General features: G+C 34.8%; 1 long non-coding RNA gene across 9 annotated transcripts in view; it reads left to right on the top strand.

The window, feature by feature from the left end:
• LOC144368182 (uncharacterized) overlaps window positions 1-24,123 on the top strand; it is a 275,404-nt gene that overhangs the window by 216,101 nt on the left and 35,180 nt on the right. The window lies entirely within an intron of this gene.

Raw genomic sequence — 24,123 nt, 5'->3', positions numbered from 1 at the left:
ATTTTTTGAGAAATAAAAGTTTATTTGGGAGCTCATGGTTTCAGAGTCTCAGTCCATAGGCAGATGGCTTCATTCCTTGGGGCTAGAGATGAGGCTGAACATTATGGCAGAGGAGTTTGGTGGAGGGAAGCAGGTCCCCTGATGATAGAATGCAGAGAGAGAGACTACTCACCAGATACAAAATATATACTCCAAAGGCATACCACCAATGACCCACCTCCTCCAGCCACACCCAATCTGCCTTCAGTTACCACTCAGTTAATCCCGTCACTGGTTAGGATAAGACTTTCATAACCCAATCATTTCTCTCTGAACCTTCCTTTATTGTCTCACACATGAGGTTTTGGGGGATACCTCATATCTAAACTATAACAATGTTTACCTTAGATAGTTTACCTAAAGATTTGGAAAAACTGAAATGACAGTGAATTAAGGCATAATGATGCCAAGATATTCAGACTCTTGTACCACAAGAGCTTCCTTTTTAGGAAATTTTGAACAGGGGAAATGGTCTGCCCACAGAGTTCACTTGTTATAAGAAAAATTTACCCTAAAATCAAACCCTGCTTTTTCTATGATATAGAAACAAGCTGTTCAGTTTGGAGAAGTTGACCACATTGGGCAATATTCAGCAGATCCTTCAAAAAGAGAGCTATTCTGCATCTGTGGTAATATAATCCTTGACAAAGGTGCCAAAAATATACACTGAAGAAAAGACAACCTTTTAAACAAATAGTGCTGGGAAAACTGGTTATCCATAGGTAGAAGAATGAGACTAGACCCTTATCTCTCACTCTGCACAAAAAAATCAATTCAAAATGTACCAAAGACCTAAGAATTACACTGCAACCTGCAAATTATAGAAGAAAACATAGGATCAAAACTACAGTATAAGGGAACAAGCAAAGACTTTCTCGTAAGACCCCTAAAGCTAAGGAAATAATATCAAGAGTTATTAAATGGGATGACATCAAATTAAACTTCTGCACAGCAAAAAAAAAAAAACAAAACAATTAGGAATGTGAAGAGAGACTACAGAGTGGGAGAAATCTTTGCTGGCTACTCTTCTGACAGAGATTAATATCTAGACTATATGAAAAACTCAAAAAACCTTTACACTAGAAAAATCAAATAACCCAATTATTAAATGAGTCAAATGATTTTTTTAAAAAAAAAACACACTTCCCAAAAGAAGATACACAAATGACCAACAAATATACGAAAAATGTTGAATATCATTAGCAATTAGGGAAATGCAAATCAAAACTACACTGAGATTTCATCTCACTCAAGTTAGAATGGCAGTCATCAAGAATACAAACAATAAGTGCTGTATAGGATGTGGAGGAAAAGGAAATTTTTACACTGTAGGTGGAATTGTAAATTAGTATAACCACTATGGAAATTAATAGAAACAACCAACCCAGCTATATCACTCCTCAGTATTTATGCTGAAGAATCAAAGTAATTATATACCTATATATGCATACCCATGTTTATAGCAGCACAGTTCACAATAGCTAAACTATGGAATCAAGGAAATGTGATGTATATACATACACACAATGGAGTTTTTACTTAGCCATAAAGAAGAATGAAATTATGGCATTTGTAGGAAAATGGATGGACCTAAAGACCATTATGTTAAGCAAAATAAGCCAAACTCAGGTCAAGGTTTGTGTTTTCTTTCATATGCAGAAGCTAGAGAGGAAAAAGGAAAAGAAAGGTGGAGAAATGGTGATCTCATAAAAATTAAAGGGAGATAGAGGAAAGGGACCAAAGGGTGAGAGGTAGAGAGGGAATGGGGAAGTACTAGGGAGTGATATTGGCCAAATTATATTGTTATATTGTGTGTATATATGCACATGTGGCAACAAATTCCATCTCTATGTACAGCTATAATGTGCCAATGAAACATGTAGGAAAAAAATAAAGAGAGCTATGGGGTGAAAGTAAGGTTACCCTCTTAGGTGTTTACTCTGTAGCTCTGGATGACAGTGATGACCCTATATTTACTTTGGGACATTTTCCTAAATTTACCATCTACTAGTAAAATGTAAGTGCTAAAAGAGCAAGTAGATTATAAAGAACTTTGAACAATTTCTGGTACAAAGGTATTCAGTGAATATATGATCTTTATGGGGAGAATTAGTCTCTTCAAATAAGTGATTGCAGACATTCAATATCTGGGTTTCTAACTAGTATCTGTCTCAGTACTTCCTAGAAGGCATATGCTATAATGGCCTAAATATAACAATATTGCAAATTTGCATGATTTTACATGAATGAAGAAGCAGGAAGCAAAATGATCATTTAAATAGTTTTTTTCTGGACTGAGGTTGTGGCTCAGTGGTAGAATACTTGCCTAGCAAGCTTGAGGCATTGGGTTCAATCCCTAGTACCACATTTAAAAAAAAAAAACTAAATAAACAAATTAAAGGTGTTATGTTCGTCAACAAATAAAAATATTTTTTTAAATTAGACTAATTTCCTCTCCCAGCACTCTAAGCCTAGTAAGTTAAGGAGGAGTCTATTTATGAAATGATCCAGAATTTCCCAGAATAGCAGGGCAGCCACATGAGTGATGATTCCAGGTGTTCTTCTCATTCATCTGGAAGATGGCTGCCTTTACACAGTGGCTGTCCTTGTCTCTCTTGAGTGTTTTTACTGTTACTACTAAAAAGAATCACAAATACCCATAAAGATTTAGTATGATAAAGAATGAGGATATCTATAAAACAGGATTCTAGGTTACTAGAACATTTACCTGAATGATAAATCTGAATGTCACTAACAGGATTTTGTCATCCAGTCTAAAGATCATGCTTGGGGTATAAATTTATGAAGATTCAAAGTTTTCGATTCTAGGTGCTTGATGGATGGTAGAGGTTTAGCTCTAAATGTTGACATGGACAATGTAGGCACAATGGCATACTTTACATATTACTAGTTTTTAGCTCATGTTGATTTTAAAATATATTATTGTAATGAGTCAACCAAACTTACATGTTTATTAATTCAGTGGATGTGAGTAAATAATGCTATAAAAAAGGTGTTGGCATGTTCTGTCAGCTGTATAATATCAAAAAAGCTCCATTTTATCATTCAAGTATATAATGAAGCCTTAAAGAAGAAAATATCCTTCCTGAATGTACTATACATTCCAGTGATTCAATGGGCCACATTTTTAATACCTCTATTATTTTTCTTTATCCTATACCTTCCTCTACCTCTTTAGGGCAGCTAAATGACATTACTTATAAAAGACTTTCTTATCTCCCACCCAGAAATAATTCTTTCTTCCTGATGGTAAAAGGCATTTCTATCACAATACATATGTGATTTTGTTTTCTTTGTCTGTTGCCCTGATTAGAACATAGGTTCTGTAAGAGTAAATTGCTATAGAAAGTTGCTGAAGAAGATTACCACTAGATGGGGAAGAGAGGTGGGAGGGAAAGGAAGGGAGAAAGGGAATTGCATGGAAGATGGAAGGAGACCCTCATTGTTATACAAAATACATGTATAAAGATGTGAGAAAAATAAAGAATTGCATCACTTTAGATTGGGTAGAAAAAAGTGATGGGAGGGGAGGGGAGAGGAAGGGGGGAAAGGAAGGACAGTAGAATAAAATAGACATTATTATTGCTGTGTGTATATACGTGACTGCATGACCAATGTGATTCTGCAACCTGTACCCTCAGAAAAATGAGAAATTATATCCCATCTGATTCAAATGTATGATATGTCAAGGTCATTGTACTGTCATGTGTAACTAATTAAAACGAATTTTAAAAATTGATAAAAAAAAGAAAGTTGCTGAAGAAAAACATTCTAACCTTCTGGAAGTCTAAAACCTAATGTTTTGAATATGTATTTGTATATTAATAAGTTTAGATTTCAATTTGCTTATATGTTACAAAAGCACATTTCATTTATATAATATTTCACATGCGTATGATGTGTCACAGTTCAGGAAAAGTCACTCATTTTTCTGAAATAGAAAAGATTGTGTTATTAATTAATTTCTGTTCAACTTTACAATATGTTTGAAATATTTTACTTGTAAAGGATTATTTCTTTTATTTCCTGCTGTGCTTTACTTGTGTTTTTGTCATTTTTCCTTACAAATGTCTTCATTGACATCCAAATATGATCAGATATTTCCATTTACCATCACTAATTGCCCCAGTTTCTCTCATCTTCTTTGAATAGATATTTAATTACATGATTTAAGACTAGGAAAATATGAATATGGTTATTTTTCCTCTGACTTTTATTTCCCTGCTTCAATTCCAAGCAAATGTTGTCCAGTTTCTCAGAGACTTCAGTGTATATGGAAGCTATAAAATTTTATCTATATTTTATTATGTCTGATGCTTTGCTTGAAATATTTCTGAAAACTCATCCTTCTCACTGAACTTAGGTTCTGCAAATCTTAACTGAAAAAATGGTAAATGAAGCAAAAGTCAACTGTATTTTCCCAAAACTTTGATCTATTTAAAATGCTGTATATGCATAAAATGCCATAGCAGCTGGCAATGCTTAATTAGAAGTCAATGAAAACATTTAGATTTATATATTATTCGGGAAAAATAATAACTCAATAGTCACTGAGTAAAATTTTTTAAAAAGCAAGGTCAAATATATTTTTCTTCAGGAATCAAACAATAGTTTGTTGAAAATTTAAATCCCATGGAGATTTCATTAGGGCTGCTATGAAACTTAGGAATAGGTATCACTTTTCACATAACATGAATTAATTCTAAGTAATTTTGCCAAGATATGTTGTTGGCAATGCTAAAAGGCAAATATAATTTAAAAATATAATAGGGAATGTAAATACTGAATATATGAATAAATTATATATTAAGAAAAAAATTATTCATTCTCTCATTGAAGAACAAAAAAGAGAAAACTTAAAATATTAAATATGCTAAAATTATTTTTCTAGGCTTTTATCTGGAATGTTGCTTATTTAATAAAAAAAATAATGAGCTTTTTAAAATCACTATGATTCAGTAGAGGATGTGTGTGTGTGTGTGTGTGTGTGTGTGGTGCTGAGGATTGAACCCAGGGCGTCTGTGCATGCAAAGCAACTGAGCTTTATCCCCAGCCCCAGTGGAGGAATTTTAAATAATATCACATTTTATGCTTCTTAGAATGCCTCCCCTCCAGAGTATACCTTCAAAATGTAAAACAATTGCCTCTAAAATTGATTTATTAACTGTTTCAAGACTAATTGAGATTTGAATTATTGAAACTTATAGCCTAGTGTTCTTATGGGCTATGCTCCTTTCACCAATTAACTTGGCCTCAACAGATACTCTGTACTGAGCTTCATTCTCTATTTGGTACTCAGCAGTTTCAATTAATGTCACCTTATCTGCCAATACCAAGATTCCATTGTGGTCCCACTTCTCAACTCTCAAATACCACTTCTATTTTGTAGTGGGGTACAAAACTTATAAGCTTATAAACTTCCTATAACATAGGAAGATTCTAGGTCACACCTATGTTATATATAATGGGGAACTAGGGCTTAGAAAGCTTTTCTCATGTCCTAGAGAAAAGAGATGAAGATTTATAAGAGGATCACAGCTAAACAAAAGTTGTGAATGGCAGTTAATCATTAATCTAACGATATAGTTAAAATTGACTGATAATGTACCCAAAATAGATTAAGATACACATACCTAGACTTTGTTTATTGAACCAACATTTAATTTAATTAATAGTCAGCATCCTTTTTGATATTCATTACTTTAGGGTTAGTAATTATAATCTCCAAAATGCCATTTGAAAATGCTAATAGTTATGAGAGATAGGACAGTAATTATGAGACCAAAAGACTTGAGTAGCATTAGAGATTTATTAAATGAACTTTAGTTCACTTAACATTAGTAAGTCCCTGAGTCTTGTTCAGTTTATATGCCCTCCAAAATTCCCATGTTGAAGCTCTAACCCCCAATGTGACTATATTGAAGACTATAGGGCCTTCACAGAAGCAATTGGATCCCTTATTAGCGGATGAAGATTAGAGGCCTCATAGAGAGCAAGTACTCTCTCTATTTCTATGATCAAAGAAGAAAGGTCATATGATGACATAGTCCCAAAATGACCATCTGCAATCTCAGAAGAGAGTGCTCGCCAGGAACCAAATCATTCAGCACCTTGATCTTTGACTTTCCAGCCTCCAAAACTGTGGGAAATAAGCTTGTGTTCCTTAAGCCACCCAGTCAGTGGTATTTTGTTATGGCAGCCCCGGCAAATAACAGCACATACGAATGCCAACTTATACAAATTTATAGCAACACTGATTAGGAGTAATTGTTTAGTCTATTGTTTCTCATTTTTTATTCATCATATTTTAGATAAGGAAACACAAACAAAAACTGATTTTAAAGCAAAAAGCATGTATTCTGACTTCCTATATGCCTAAATACTATCATAGAAAAAGTATTTGGCTCATAGTAGATTTTCAGTTCAAGAAATTTGCAGTTTTATGAGGCAATAAAAGACACAGATAAAATTATAGACCAATATAAGAAACCTTGTAGGACTGGCACTTGGAAGATGCTAATATAGGTGGTCTGTCACACATACCTAAATTCCCTTTCTGTACTTTAACCACCCGTGTAGTTAGTTATTCCTTTTCTAGTCCTCATCCTAAATATTCCCAGGCTAACAAGTACCTTACAATTATGTGGGTACTTTAATCATTCTTACCATCACTGAGGAGAGTGTTCTGATTAGACAGTGGCATGAAGTTAAGAAATATTTAACATGTTACATCATTTGGTGGTATTCATGATTTATTTGACCTGACTAGAGAAAGTAATGTTCACGTCAATGAAATACATTTCTGTTGGCAGAATTTCATCATTCTGGTCAATAAGTTGTAGCCTACAAGTAGCTCTTTTCTGTTTCACATGTGTTTGAAATGGACAAATTCATGAACTCGATCACAGCTCTTGGTATGATTAAGGAAAGCAAATACCCAAACAAAACAGTGATATGAGAAAGTTTCATGTGAGATAAAACATTTTCCCTAGGTTTAGAAGGTGGAGTGAAATAAAAGGAATTAGTTTTTTTTTTTTTTTAAGGAGCATCAAGGCAGGTAAAAATGAATCACCAAGGCAAGCTTGAGTATAATTTTCAAGAATAATTTTAATGAGAAATAATAATGTTAGCAACAGTTTTTATTCACTGGTTGTTTCTTCTGTGCCTTTTCCCTCATGCCTACCACGAGCACCAATGGTCATCAGTTTTCAGATAACATAGATATGCTTCTTTCAGTAACTTAAAATCTATTCAATGACTAAAGCATTCTGGATGCTTACATTTAAACAGTAGTAGTCACTTTTGTTTCATTGGAAGGAAACTAAGAATTTGACTTGGATTTTAAATGTGAAAAAAATATTCTAATGATGTTCCTAATCAAGTAAGTGTGTAATTGGTGTGTGCCTGAAGCTCATCAGCTGAGCAGGGAAGCAAAAACAATATCTGATGTTCCCATCTTTCTTGGGAGCTCCTTACCTGTGTGTTTGGCTCAGATCAGTTCTGTTTCACTGAAAAGAATACTATAATTATATGTATATATGTCAAAAGCAATAATTTAAAATCTTTATTTCTAAGAACCCATCTTTCTCCTTTTCATATGTATTTGCCTATTCTTATTTCATGGTTGTAATAGCACCTCAATTACAAGATGAATTGGATATGTCAGGAGTTGTGGCACACACCTGTAATTCTAGCAGCTCAGGAGACTGATAGGAGGATGCCTTAAGCTCAGCAATTCAAGACCAGCCTAGGAAAATAGTGATACCCCATCACCAAAAATAAAAAAGTGAAACTTTGAAAAATTAATATGTCCCTTTATTCCTTACAATATTAATCCTTTTTCCATCATGGCTTGGATGTCTTACATTTTGAATTCTCTATGTTGTAACTTTAGTTCTGCAAAGATCTCTTACCCTTGGTTGACCATTTAAATTCATACCAAAGAAATGATGGTGGTCAGAATAGGCAGCTTCCGTGTTTTCTGTGTAGTAGCACATGTCACTCACCCCCTACACACCAGCCTTCTTGCTGATCTTTGTACACCCTAAGGATTCTTTTCTTGCTTCAGAATTTTTGCACTAGTGGTTTTCTTTGACTAGAATGTTCTTCCTCTGCTTGGCTCTCTTCTTCAATTCCCTGAAGTTTCCATTCAAAATTACTTCCTCTTGAGGCCTCCTTGAACATATTGTCTATCACCACAGAACCATTTCATCTATTGAACTCTTGTTCAATTTTCTTTCCCTCACTTGGCAGAGATTTAGTCCATAATTGGTCCACTCCAGTACTCTGGGCCCAGGGAGAGGCAGAATATTATGGCAGAAAGACAGGGTGGAGGATAGCTGCTCAGCTCATGGCAGCCAGAGGGGAAAAGCATGATTGGTGGGTGGGGAGAGTGGACAGAGCAGAGGGGAGAGTAATTAGGGTTTTTCTATTGGATATGTTTATTCAATGCAGTTTCTTTACTAGGGGATAAAATATAAAATCCATGGGGCATAAACATTATTCATTGCCATGTTGCAAGTGTCTGGAACACTGGTGTAATAAGCACTTAGTTAATATTTGTTTGCTAAATAAGTTACAAAAACGTACTTCTTCCAATATACATGAACACTGAATTGGCTAAATTCCCGGCTCTGCATGGGTGTTGATAGTAGGTAAGCTTTTCTTTCTTGCCCTGGTTAGGGAGGGGCTACACAAGCTCGGGACCTAATTTGATGTGAAAGTAAGGAGACATTGTTAAATCTCCCCTGTCCATTTCTTCCCTCCTGCTTCCTTTGTGGTAGTCCAGGAGTCCAGAATTACCTCAAAACCTTATTCTCTCAGGACTAGGGATATAGCTCAATTGGTAGAGTGTCTGCCTTGCATGCACAAGGCCCTGGGTTCTAATCCCCAGCACACACACACACACACACACACACACACACACACACACTCACAAATGAAATTTTATTCTCTCTAAATCTGCTGTTTGTCAGCAAATCCCCCTGAAAGTTTATGTTTTGAAAGCATGATGCCCAATGCAGCAAGGTTCAGAGGTGAAATGGAGGGATTATGAGAACTGTAATGTAAATTCATCCATTGATGAATTAGTAATTGACTGTATCACTGGGTGGTAGCTGTAGGCAGGTGGGTAGCTGGAGTAAGTAGGTCATTAAGGGAATGTGCTTGTCCCTGACTTCTCTCTCTCTCTCTTTCTCTCTTTCTCTGTCTTTCCCTCCCTTTCTCTCCCCCTCTCAGCTCTCCACTCTCCCTGCCTCTAATCTACTTGCTCCCCTCTGGCTGCTATGTGCTGAGCAGCTCTCCTCCACCATTTCTTTCTGCCTTAATGTTCTGCCTCTTCCAGAGTCCTGGAATGGACTAGTCATGGACTAAACCTAAACCTCTTAAGCGGTGAGACTAATCTGAACTTTTCCTCCTCGAAGTTCTTCTTGTCAGGTATTTCAGTCACAGTGACACAAAGCTGACTAACACATAAACATTTGGGTAACTGACCTAAATATGTGATCTAACACCCCTTTTTTTAAATTCATACCAGCCATCTTATGTGAATGCCGTTCTGGGCCTCCACAGACAGAGGCTCCCATGCAGCCTTCTCCTGACTATCCTTGGAGAAATAATAGTGAAATAAGAGGAATAATCATGAATAATTGCTGTTTCAATATATATTTTTTGGAATTTCAAAGGACTTTGGAGTAGAAAGGCAAAGTATGTCTATTCTACCATCTTTTCTTGAAATATTAATATTTAAGTCAAGAGACTTTTGAACTTACTTTTTCTTAACCCATTTTCTTCTATCAACACACCAGAACTACTTCAGAACACTAAATTAACTGTATTATTTACGTGGCTTTAATTCCTGTATTAGCTTTCCAAATTTTTCCTATACTGGGTTAATGAGACACAGAATACAAGAATTCAAGTTAACCTCTTAAAAACAAAGTGTCTTCTATTTAAAAAAAAAAAGAAAAAATAATGAAAGCAAACATTACCCAAAACCTTTAATCATTCCCAGAATCCCATCTCTCTCTAATAATCCAAAAACCCAACACACATATTTCTGAGATGTAAAAACCTCCCACAGGTCTTTATCCACCCTATTTTCAAAACTCAGGAAATTTCACTACAGTCATAGATATAACAAAACTTTATCAATTTAACAAGGGAAGGGGATAAAATACATTTTGTTTCTTCTACCCAAGGTTGAAATGTGTTGCTTTTCTCCCTTAACGATCACCCAGTAAATTTAACGCTTCAACATTTAGTTCAGTGGACCAAATTATTAAGGTTATCTTTAAAAAAAAAAAAAAAAAAACTTCTATTTTTGTTAAAAAAAATTCTCTCTTTCTCTCTCTCTATAGTAATGCCGTAGTCATTGAGAAAGTCAGGTTAAGTGTGAGGGTGGTAAGTAGGTGCCAAGAAGCACTTTCTAAATGCCAGAGATTGCCATGGATGTGGAATATTCACCCACAAGTGCCTTCTTTCAGAAAAAGGACAGCAGAGAACAATTAGGTTTCAAGTCCACCCTCACACTGACCTCCTCTTCTATGGTGGAGCCACAAATGACCAACCCTTGTGTGTGGGTGATGAGTAATGGGACATTCACCTAATTTTTTGGCTTTTGCTCAAATGTAGGTGGTGTTTAGTTAATATGTTCTGATAGGCTCCCTTTTAAAACTTTCTCTTCTGCCCAGATTTTTTATCTTGGGAAAATATAAAGCCAAGAAAACATGAACATTGAAGAGGCCTGGAGCCAACTTCTGGGAAGTCAGTCACAGAATTCTTATAGTAATGAGAAGCAAAGTGTTGATTCTTTTAATTCAATACTGTTTTTGATAATTAAAAAGAAAAAATAGGAAATAGCACAGAGGATTAAAAATTATTTTTAAGTGGATATCTTTGTCTTTAGTACATCACCTGAACTTAAGAAACTTCAACCCCAAACTAAAGTCAATCATACATGAGACCACATAAATTAAAACTAAACATTGGGCACTGTAATATGGTTTATCAAACGAGGAAGATATCCAGTAAAAAGGATGGTTACCTCCTATAAGAAGATATCTTAACTTTGGAACAAAATGACTAAATCACTCAAACAATCCGAATTTTGACTTTTGGCATTTCACAGACCTGGGTTTGATTCCAAGTTGACTACTTATTGAGTTGTGCCATCTCTCAACCTTAATTTGCTCACCTTAAAAAATAGGAATAATAAGACATAATCTTCCAGAGTGTAACTGTAGCTTAGTTCATTGAGTCCATTTTCTTCCTATAACAGAATAGCTGCTAATGGGTCATTTAGAAAGGAAAGCAGATTACTTGGCTCACAGTTTATTTGAAAGTCCAGGAGCATGGTGGCAACTTCTGGTGAGAGCCTCATGCTACTTCATTTCCTGGAAAAGAGACAAATGAGAGGGGCAGCCTCATTGGGTCCCACTCTCTCAATAACTAACCCATTCTGTGGAAAAGACATTAATCTCTCTTAGTGACTCAACCACTTTTTAAAGGCCCACCTCCCAATACCACCCATTGTCTACCACATTTTAACACATTTTGGAGGGGACAAACTGTTCAAACCACAGCAAAATGTCAAGTGCAAAGGTCACAAAAATTTTTTACAAGGGCAAAGGTCACAAAAAAATTTTTAAGACACCTAGTTTTGAATATTGACTCTTCCTTTATTAACTCTGACTTTTCCCAGTTTCTTTATCCTGATCTTTATTTATTTATTTATTTTAAAATGTCCTTCCTTCCTTCCTCCCTCCTTGTTTCTTTCTTTCTTTTTTTTCCTTTCTTCCTCCCTCCCTCCCTCCCTTTCTTTCTTTCTTTCTTTCTTTTTTTCTTTCTTTTTTTTTAAATGCAAGACTGAGAATTGGACCCAGGGCCTGGTGCATTCTAGGCAAACACTCTACTACTGAGCTACAACCCCAGGCCTTTTTAAAATTTATTTTGAGACACGGTTTTACTCAGTTACCCATGCATGGCTTCCATTTTACCTGGATCCTGATTTTTTTTTTTAAGACTCAAGTTCTTAAATGAAGATTTAGTTACTGAAGCAAATTAATTTGTTTAGGCAACTTTTGTTATCTTATACTCTGCCAAGCTCTCCTTTATGCTCTTGGAATAAAACAAGAGACCCAATAGGTGATAATTGCTATTCACATGAAGCTAGGATTCTAGTATGTAGTCTGATCAAATCTTTAAATGTAGCTGTAATTTATTTAACATGAAGAAAAATCAAAGATTCAAATTTTATATAAAGATTGAATTATAACTTTCCTATTTTACTCTCTAAAAGAGCATTACTGAACAGGTAAAGAATAAGGATCTCATTTTGTTCCAAGGCTTGTATTTAGCTAAGAAACAGATTTTCATATTTTATGGAAGAATGTTTTAAGAGGCAATGGGAAAGATGAAATAAATTTGTAATTTAAAAATACATAGAAGAAATTTTACTCATAGGCACTAATTTGGTAGTTTTAGTGTGTGTCCTTGCTTCCAAAAGCGATTACTTCTGGAAACTATGACTCCAAACCCCAAAAGGATTAATTTTTTTTTGAGGAAGTTTGTTTAAGTTGGTGTTTGCTCAATTTCCTTCTTTCTCCAGGTCTGGTTGCAGAGTTTGAGATGGCTATAGAGGAGAAAAAATAAAAGATAAAAGTTAATTTATCATATTCTAACTATTTCTTTTGGTTCAGTGATACAATGATAAAATGTTTGTAGTTTTTATCTTCTTAAAATAATTAAATATACCTTGACAATCAGTATAATTGTACATGCATGCATACTAATTAATAACCAAATATAAATTCCTAGGACTACAGTTGATTGAATTTTGTTTTTCATATTTATAATCACAATTTTGGAAATTGATTGCTTGCCAAGTTTCTTTTATTACTCACCTCATAGTGAAAGTCTCATATGTATATTTTTTTATATATATTTTAGAAGAAACCCAATCTTTTTTAATTGGTTGCTGTGTTGTTGGTTGATGAATGCACTATTTATGAGCAAAACCACAGTATAAACAAGCCCAAAGGAAAGTATGGAGAATTCTATGGGACACTAGCCAAGGTGTGTTTATCAGGAAGAAGGGAATGGAGTGAGGTTAAGGACACATATTTTGCCTTAAGTTTACATATGGTTATAATGAGGTGTAAGAAAGTGAAGGAAAAGAATCTTAAAACTTACAGGAATTATTATACTGCCTTTTCTATTTCCCTAGATCAATCATCAGTTTGGAAATAACATATTCTACTTGTGGGAAGGTGGATGAGTTTTGTGGGATAGGAAGAAATTTATTTTCTTCCAAAATAATTTTGGTTTCCTAAATCAGTCACCCCCTCCCTACTCCCACTCTTCAGGGCTGTTGTGATAGATACAATCAGTAGTATATATGTATTAATTCTTTTTTTTTCTTTTTTTTATTGGTTGTTCAAAACATTACAAAGCTCTTGACATGTTATATTTCATACATTAGATTCAAGTGGGTTATGAATTCCCATTTTTACCCCAAATACAGATTGCAGAATCACATCGGTTACACATCCACATTTTTACATAATGCCATATTAGTGACTGTTGTATTCTGCTACCTTTCCTATCCCCTACTATCCTCCCTCCCCTCCCCTCCCATCTTCTCTCTCTACCTCATCTACTGTAATTCATTTCTCTCCTTGTTTATTTTCCCATTCCCCTCACAACCTCTTATATGTAATTTTGTATAACAATGAGGGTCTTCCTCCATTTCCATGCAATTTCCCTTTTCTCTCTCTTTCCCTCCCACCTCATGTCTCTGTTTAATTTAATCTTTTCTTCCTGCTCTTCCTCCCTGCTCAAATCTTAGTTGCTCTCATTATATCAAAGAGGACATTTGGTATTTGTTTTTTAGGGAATGGCTAGCTTCACTAAGCATAATCTGCTCTAGTGCCATCCATTTCCCTGCAAAATCCATGATTTTGTTATTTTTTAGTGCTGAGTAATACTCCATGGTGTATAAATGCCACATTTTTTTTATCCACTCATCTATTGAAGGGCATCTGGGTTGGTTCCACAGTCTAGCAATTGTGAATTGTGCTACTATGAACATCCATGTGGCAGCATCCCTGTAGCATGCTCTTTTAAGGTCTTCAGGGAATAGTCCGAGAAGGGCAATAGCTGGATCAAATGGTGGTTCCATTCCAAGCTTTCCCAGGAATCTCCATACTGCTTTCCAAATTGGCCACACCAGTTTGCAGTCCCACCAGCAATGTACAAGGGTACCCTTTTCCCCATATCCTCGCCAGCACTTGTTGTTGTTTGACTTCATAATGGCTGCCAATCTTACTGGAGTGAGATGGTATCTTAGGGTGGTTTTGATTTGCATTTCTCTGACTGCTAGAGATGGTGAGCATTTTTTCATGTACTTGTTGATTGATTGTATGTCCTCCTCTGAGAAGTGTCTGTTCAGGTCCTTGGCCCATTTGTTGATTGGGATATTTGTTATCTTATTGTCTAATTTTTTGAGTTCTTTGTATACTCTGGATATTAGGGCTCTATCTGAAGTGTGAGGAGTAAAAATTTGTTTCCAGGATGTAGGCTCCCTATTTACCTATCTTATTGCTTCTCTTGCTGAGAAAAAACTTTTTAGTTTAAGTAAGTCCCATTTGTTGATTCTTGTTATTAACTCTTGTGCTATGGGTGTCCTATTAAGGAATTTGTAGCCCAACCCTACAATATGTAGAACGGAGCCAACTTTTTCTTCTATCAGATGCAGAGTCTCTGATTTGATATCTAGTCCTTGATCCACTTTGAGTTAACTTTTGTGCATGGCTAGAGGAGGGGATTCAGTTTCATTTTGTTGCATATGGATTTCCAGTTTTCCCAACACCATTTGTTGAAGATGCTATCCTTCCTCCATTGCATGCTTTTAGCTTCTTTATCAAATATAAGATAGTTGTAGCTTTGTGGATTAGTCTCTGTATCCTCTATTCTGTACCATTGGTCCACTCGCCTGCTTTGGTACCAGTACCATGGTGTTTTTGTTACTATTGCTCTGTAATATAGTTTGAAATCTGGTATCGCTATACCGCCTGATTCACACTTCCTGCTTAGAATTGCTTTTGCTATTCTGGGTCTTTTATTTTTCCATATGAATTTCATGATTGCTTTATCTATTTCTAGAAGAGATGCCTTTTGGGATTTTGATTGGCATTGCATTAAACCTATAGAGAGATTTTGGTAATATTGCCATTTTGATGATGTTAGTTCTGCCTATCCATGAACAGGGTATATTTTTCCATCTTCTAAGATCTTCTTCTACTTCTCTTTTTAGGGTTCTGTAGTTTTCATTGTATAAATCTTTCACCTCTTTTGTTAGGTTGATTCCCAAGTATTTCATTTTATTTTATTTTTTTGAAGATATTGTGAATGGAGTGTTTTTCCTCATTTCTGTTTCAGAAGTTTTGTCGCTGATATAAAGAAATGCCTTTGATTTATGCATGTTGATTTTGTATCCTGCCACTTTGCTGAATTCATTTATTAGTTCTAGTAGTTTTTTTGTAGACCCTTTGGGTCTTCTAGTTATAGAATCATGTTGTCTGCAAATAATGATAATTTAAGTTCTTCTTTTCCTATTTTTATGCCTTTAATTTCTTTCATCTGTCTAATAGCTCTGGCCAGTGTTTCGAGAACTATATTGAATAGAAGTGGTGATAGAGGGCATCCCTGTCTTGTTCCAGATTTTAGAGGGAATGCCTTCAATTTTTCTCCATTCAGAATGATGGTAGCCTGAGGCTTAGCATAGATAGCTTTTACAATGTCGAGGAAAATTCCTGTTATCCCTAGTTTTTCTAATGTTTTGAATATAAAGTGATGCTTTACTTTGTTGAATGCTTTTTCTCTATCGATATGATCATATGGTTCTTATCTTTAAGTCTATTGATGTGGTGAATAACATTTATTGATTTCTGTATATTGAACCATCCTTGCATCCCAGGGATGAATCCTACTTGATCATGGTGCACAATTTTTTTGATGTGCCATTGTATCCGATTCGCCAGAATTTTATTGAGGATTTTTGCATCTAGGTTCATCAGAGATATTGGTCTGTAGTTTTCTTTCTTTGAGGTGTCTTTTTCTGGTTTTGGAATCAGGGTGATGTTGGCCTCATAGAATGAATTTGGCAGAGCTCCCTCTTTTTCTATTTCCTGAAATAACTTGAAAAGTATTGGTATTAATTCTTCTTTAAAGGTTTTGTAAAACTCCGCTGTATACCCATCCATTCCTGGGCTTTTCTTGGTTGGTAGTATTTTGATTGCTTCTTCTATTTCATCCATTGGAATTGGTCTGTTTAAATTGTGTGTATCCTCCTGACTCAGTCTGGGCAAATCATATGACTTTAGAAATTTATCCATGTCTTCACTATCTTCTATTTTATTGGAATATAGGTTTTCAAAATAATTTCTAATTGTCTTCTGTATTTCTGTATCATCTGTTGTGATATTGTCTTTTTCATCCCGTATGTTAGTAATTTGAGTTCTCTCTCTTCTTCTCTTCATTAGCATGGCTAAGGGTCTATGGATCTTATTTATTTTTTCGAAGGACCAACTTTTAGTTTTGTTAATTTTTTCCATAGTTTCTTTTGTTTCAATTTCATTGATTTCCGCTCTTATTTTAATTATTTCTTGCCTTCTGCTACATTTGGTATTGTTTTGATCTTCCTTTTCTAGGGCTTTGAGATGAAGTGTGAGCTCATTTATTTGTTGGTTTTTCCTTTTTTTGAGGAATGACCTCCAGGTGATGAATTTCCCTCTTAAAACTGCTTTCATTGTGTCCCATAGATTCTGATATGTTGTGTCTGTATTTTCATTTATCTCTAAGATTTTTTTGATTTCCTCCTTTATGTCTTCTGTAACCCATTGATCATTCAGTAACATATTGTTCATTTTCCATGTGATGTAGGATTTTTTCTTCCTTCTTTTATCATTGATTTCCAGTTTCATTCCATTATGATCAGATAAAATGCATGGTATTATCTCCACCCCTTTATATTTACCGAGGGTTGTCCTATGGCATAATATATGGTCTATTTTTTGAGAAGGATCCATGTGCTGCTGAGAAAAAAGTATATCCACTTGATGATGGTTGATATATTCTATATATGTCAGTTAAGTCTAGGTTATTGATTGTGTTATTGAGTTCTATACTTTCTTTATTCAACTTTTGTTTGGAGGATCTGTCCAATGGTGAGAGAAGTGTGTTGAAGTCACCCATAATTATTGTGTTGTGGTCTATTTGATTCTTGAACTTGAGGAGACTTTGTTTTATGAAAGTCACAGCACCATTATTTGGTGCATAAGTATTGATAATTGTTATGTCTTGTTGGTGAATTGTTCCTTTTAACAGTATATAATGTCCTTCCTTATCCATTTTGATTAACTTAGTCTTGAAGTTGATTTTATTCAATATGAGGATGGCCACCCCTGCTTCCTTACGAGGACCATGTGCGTGGTATATTTTTTCCCAACCTTTCACTTTCAGCCTGTGTATGTCTTTTCCAATCAGATGTGTCTCCTGGAGGCAAAATATTGTTGGATTTGTTTTTTTAATTCATGTTACCAGCCTATGTCGCTTTATTGGAGAGTTTAAGCCATTAACATTTAGAGTTACTATTGATATATGGTTTGTACTGCCAGCCATGTTTGATTATTTATCTTTTTTTAAAAATTTAGTTTGTTTCTCCATGATTAGCTTCCCCCCCCCCCCGCCCTCTGTCATTACTGAGGCACTTCCCACTGATGGTTTTGGTTATTGTTTTTCCATTTCTTCCTTGTGTAGTGTTTTGCTCAAGATGCTTTGCAATGCTGGTTTTCTGGCTTCAAATTCTTTTAGCTTTTGTTTATCATGAAAGATTTTTATTTTTTTGTCATACCTGAAGCTTAATTTTGCTGGATACAGAATTCTTGGTTGGCATCCATTGTCTTTCAGTGTTTGAAATACATTGTTCCAGGATCTTCTCGCTTTCAGCGTCTGTGATGAAAAATCCGTTGTTAACTTTATTGGTTTACCCCTGAATGTAATCTGCCTCCTTTCTCTTGTAGCTTTTAATATATTTTCTCTTTGTTGTATATATTGGCTATCTTCATAACAATGTGTCTTGGTGCTTGTCTACTGTGATTTTGTGTGCTCGGTGTCCTGTATGCATCTACAATTTGTATATCCGTTTCCTTTTTTATTTCTGGAAACTTTTCTGTAATTATTTCATTCAGCAGGTTACTCATTCCTTTGGTTTGAATCTCTGTACCTTCCTCTATCCCGATGACTCGTAAGTTTGGTTTTTTTATGTTATCCCATGTCTCTTGGATGTTTTTCTCATGATTTTTTACCAGCCTTTCTGAGTTGGCTAGACTCTTTTCAAGAAGATATATTTTGTCTTCATTATCTGACATTCTGGCTTCTACTTGCTCCACTCTGTTAGTGATACTCTCAATGGAGTTTTTAATTTGGTTTATTGTTTCCTTCATTTCTAGAATTATTGTTTGTTTTTTTTTATAATCTCTATCTCCTGATAAAGATGCTTAACTTCTTCTTTTATCTGTTTATGTAATTCATTTTCAATGTGTTCTTTCACTGTTTGGATTTGCTGTCTCGTATCCTCTTTAAAGTTCCATTCCATCTGTCTAAGGTATTCCTTGAGTTCTTTATAAGACCATTTTTCTGGTGACTCTAGGTCCTCCTGAATATTTAGGCTGTCCTTCATTGTTTGTACTGCTTTTCTTCCTTGCTTTTTTATCCTGCTCATGTTACTTCTTGTTCTGTTTGACTGCTGAGTTACTGTTTACTCTTATAAATTTATTTGATGCTTGGGAAGAAAGATATTAGAAGGGAAGGGAAGAAGTCACTGTCGCCACTGGTTTCAATGAAGTTATCTCCTCCACCCGTGATGTGAGTTCTCTGCCATGACGGTAGCCCATGCAAATGGTGACCGTTCGTTCCCTTTGCCAGGTAACCAATGCAAAGGGTGGGTCCTGACTGTCTCTCCCAATCCCCGTTTCAATCCTGTGGCCACTGCCTATGAAGGCTCGGTTGGCTTTTACCTCTGTAAGTTTAGAAGAGCCGACCAGTTATTTCAGAGGGATCGTTAGTGCTGAGTCATGAGAAGCAGGTGAACCGGAGCTTGAATGCAGCCAATCCGGGCTCGGTGTGTGTTCTGAGAGGCCCAAACTGTTGGCCCCAGATCCATGTCAGCTCAGCATTGCCTAGTGATCCTGAGCAAACAGCATTTAGACAGTTTACGACTCCCTATGCCCGCGCAGCTGGAGAGGTCAGAGACTTGATCTCTCTGCGCCCGCCGCCATGTTGGATCGACTGACCTATATGTATTAATTCTGACAGCAGAGTTGTTTCCTGCTTTTTTAAGGTACAAACTGTGACTCTCAATTTAGCCTCATGTTATATATTTTTGAATAAAGAATTTCTTTTACAAACATTGATTTCAATCTTTCAATTGATTTTTCAATATTCCAGTTAAATAATTTCCAAGTTTGCTCTTCACTTTCATTTCTATATTTTAAAACTTTCTATGTTTGGATGACTTCCCCAGCCTTCCAGCACCTGAAGAACCTCCCATGTTAAAAGGTCATTCACACACACATGTAAATAAATGCATTATATTTGGCTTTTCCTTCATAGTCATATCTTTTGAAATGGTAGTTTAACTGTTTTCACATCCTCACTTCCTACTCATTCCTTGTCCTTGAAAAATTAGCTTCTATTCTTATCATATGACTAAAAATTGCTTTCATTAACATAAGCAATGACAGTTTCTGCAAAACTGGTATTTTTCTTTTTTTATTCACCATGTTGGACTCTTCAACAATTGAGCCATATGGATTCTCCATGAGTTCATTTTACATCAGCGGGCTTGTCTCACTTATTTCTTCCTTATGGGTTGCTGTCCCTGTTTCCTTTAAAGGCTCTTCTAGTGTGCATTAGGCATCACAGTTATGTCTTAGGCTTTCTTTCACTCTATGTACTTTAGAGAAGATTAAATCAGTGTATGTAGCTTCTATCAGCTTGTGATGTACTGCCTCCCACATCAATGCTTTTATCCAAAGCAGCAAATTGGTCCAAATGCCCTCTGGACTTTTCCACTTGGATATCTTATAGACACCTCAAGCTTAAAATGTTCCAAGCTGAACTTTTTACCTTTTCCTCATTTTCCAACCACCAAACGACTCTTTCTTCTATGTTCTTTACCTCTGAACATAACATTAGCGTCTATTCAATTCACAAAGCCAGAATTAAATGTGTAATGTTTGTTTTTGTTTATCCTCAAATCCAATTATTAACAAGTCTTACCGTACTCTTTCTTCATTTTTGTCAGTACTACCTTAGTGTCAATCACCATTGCCACTCACCTGGATACTGTAACCGTTTCCTAATTAGTCTCATTAACTCCTGTCTGGTTTCCTTCAGCATATATTTATATCATAGTTGTACTTAGCTTTTAAAACAAAAATCGGATCACATTATTTTAAATAATTATGTCCTATTTCTATTGTACTTAGAACAGAATCCAAATATATGAGCATGATTTGCAAGGTCCCTCATTATTCAGTCACTGATTGATTACATTACCAAGCCTCACATCTAACCTCATATCCTTCTGTACACGCAACAGTCACTCTCACACACACATAGACACACACATTTGCTGTAAGTACTAGCCATGTTAAACTGCGTATAGGTTCCTAAAGCATTAGGTTGATTCCTTCCATCCAGTTGGCTATCATCATTTTACTTGGCTATCAGCAACTAACATTTAGTTTTCAGTTAAGGTGACTCTACTTTCCAGAAGTATCCTCTAATTGCTTCTCTCTGGGCTCAGAGTTTTTGTTTTATTCCTTCCTGGATATCTTCCCTTATGTCACCTAACAGGCTAAATCTTAATTGCCCATCTCCTCCTTGTAGACAGTAAGCCATGCAGTTATGGCTGTCTTGCTCACTACCCCATCCAAGAACCAAGCATAAATACTGCAACTCAATATGTTCTCAATAAATATTGATTAAGCATATAAGAATATAAAATTCATCAATTGGACTTTTGTTATTAATGTATACAATTGAGCTTTTAAATACAGCACTTATTATTTTATTTCAAAAGCATGCTTTGTGGAAAATTCAATAAATCCAAATATAATGCTTAAAGTTGTATGCACTCACAATTATACCATGTAGCAATAATAGCATTTCCTGAAAATACATCATTTATTTTTACACAATTCAAAAAAATATATACTATTTTCTAAGTTGCTTTTTAATATCTATATTATAGTATACATAAATGTGACTTGCTTTGGTTTTAAGTCAACAATATTGATGTTTACTTTTCTCTGATCTAATCTTAATAAATAATTCAGTGAAAAACACACTATTAAAATGTCCTATATATTAAAAATATGCTTTAGATATTATAAAAATACAGAAGCTGGATCTTCTAAAATTAGTCTCTCCAAAAAATAGACTATTAAATGTTGAGAAATTCCTACTTGACAGTGTTAGGGTGCATTTTTGTTTGTTTAAAATACATTGGTCAGGTTGGTAACACTGGTTTGGTAAAGTTAAAGTGACTTCTGTGGTAGCATATAAGTACATGTGTCCAAGAGACAATGTAAAATTCACTCTAGCCTCACTGATTTTTGTCCTATAAATGGCTAACAGTAAATATGTTAAAATCCTCATTTGAGGCAGGTAAAGCAGGTGGTACAAAATCAATGTCTCAAATGCAGTGAATACAAAGACCCCTGGATCATTTGTTAATACCCTTCATCCCCCTGCAGAGATTCTGGATTATTAGACTTATGGTAGGGCTCAATAATATTCTTATTATCCAGTTTCTAGAGTGATTCTGGTATGGGGATTGTGGTATATGGTGATTTGGGATCTGCCTCACTTACAGACAAATCACCTAGGGATTTTAAAATGCTTTTATTAGAGAACTATAGTTATACATGGCAATTACTTTTTAAACCCACACTGTTTTCTTACACTGAGGTCATCCTATAATGACATAATTATTTCCATAATAGAACTACTGTCAGAATTGGAGGCTCATGTAATATAGAATGGATTTGACATAGAAAGAAATGCATTTAGTGTCTGTATCTCTTATTTTACTTTACATGATATTTTATCACTTATAAGGAATTTCAATTCAAATATATCATTTAGATAAGTGTAAATATCATGTCCATAAAATAATTTATGTAAAATATCTCTGGTTTTCTTATATTAAATATATTAATTAGCTTAAATTCTAATTTGCAGTCCATTATGAATTTTAATTATAGACTATTATTAGTTTTCAACAATAGGGAGAAGAGAAAATACACATTTTAAAACATAAACCTCATTTCTCATTTCATCATTCACAGAACTTTATTGAATTCTCTCCCCTTCTTCTACCCTCCTTTATTTATCATTAATTAACTGAACATTTGGTGAACACTTTCTTACTGCCTAGAATAACGTAGAGATGAAAACATGATCTCTTTGCTTTGCCTTTCTTTCCTCTCAGTATTTTCATGATGATCAAATGAAACAACTCTGTAAAATATAGTTCCACATCAATATAAACATTTTATTTGCTGTGGTTTCATTGATTAAGTACAAAAAAAGTTTTCTTAAAAGTTGGTTTTAGGAACTTCCTAAAGAAGCTCACATAACTAAAAAAAATGTGCTGCAGATAATTATTTTCTAAACTTTTTACATTTTCCTAAGAACCTTCTTTGTTACTGATTTATGTATTATTTGTCTTTGTTAATGCTCGTTCTTAAAACTAAATTTTTTCTCAAGTCCAAACTAGAATTCATTATCTTGGCAATATATCTAGCTTTCCTCTGAGAATATGTCATTGCTAATAACTGCTCTATTCTCATTAAAATTTCTTAATAATTCCATTCAATAATACACAGATTATTTTCCTATAATATCCATTCCTTGTAGTTCTCTTATTTCAAAATCAATACAATTGAAGGTGGTGAATAACTATAAATCCCAAAGGTATCTCATTGTGAATGACAGTACGTATGTGTGTGTGTTATTTGATATGTCTTTTTGTGATAACTCTTCTGTAAGAAAATTTCATTTCCCATATATAAATGTAATCAAGCATTTCTGTATACATATCACACTAGACATTTTGTTAACTGAAATTGCTCTGACTGTATGCCTTTGCTGATGAAACATCTCCAGATAGTTCTGTTAGCACATGTGAGCATATCTGAATCATGTTATCGAAACACTGACCTTAGCTGTTTAGAATATGTGGCCACCTGACACAACAGAATGTAAAATGCATACTAATACACAAAGCTATGAATCAAGACTGTGCTTAAACAACAATTGTGGCAATCACCTGACCAACCCTGGGGATTAAAAATGGAGACCCAGCATCAGATGGGAAGACTCATCATATTCATCCTGAAAGTAGAACAGAAACATAGATATTAAAAAAAATAAAAATTCAAAACGGGAGACCGAAAGACAATTCAGTTACCAACATGGCAGAATACCACAGAGGTATAAATCAACTCCTGGTCTTGAAGGTATTTCAAGATGCCATATTAAAACTGTAATAAATCATGAGCCGAATCCTTTCCCATTTTCCTTTTCGTAGGCCTGGCTACATTATATAAACGATTCTATTGTTACTTTTCTCAAGAGGCCTGATTGTTGAAATTTTCTTGGGTTCTGTGACCTCTAATCATGGTTATGATATTTAAATTTCATATTTCAGCATATACCCTTATAATTTCTATTATTTAAGTTACCAGAAGTGCTTCAATGTTCCTTGGAATTCTAGAAGCTTATCTAACCCAAATTCCTATTCTACTGTGGTCAAGAAGTATGACCCATTCTTCTCTTAGTAGGAAACTATTTCTTTTACTTATGAGATTCATAAAGAAAAGAATCTCAAAGTAAAAAATGTCTCATAAAATAAAGGATCTGCCATTGTGTGGATTTCTTTTATTCCAATTGAGTGGAGGTATTCCATTACCATTACTCTTGGCTCTGACAGTT

Source organism: Ictidomys tridecemlineatus, chromosome 11 (assembly GCF_052094955.1).
Source record: "Ictidomys tridecemlineatus isolate mIctTri1 chromosome 11, mIctTri1.hap1, whole genome shotgun sequence".
Taxonomy (NCBI): domain Eukaryota; kingdom Metazoa; phylum Chordata; class Mammalia; order Rodentia; family Sciuridae; genus Ictidomys; species Ictidomys tridecemlineatus.
Note: the sequence above shows the minus strand (reverse complement) of the source record. Positions and strands in the feature narration are given on the sequence as shown.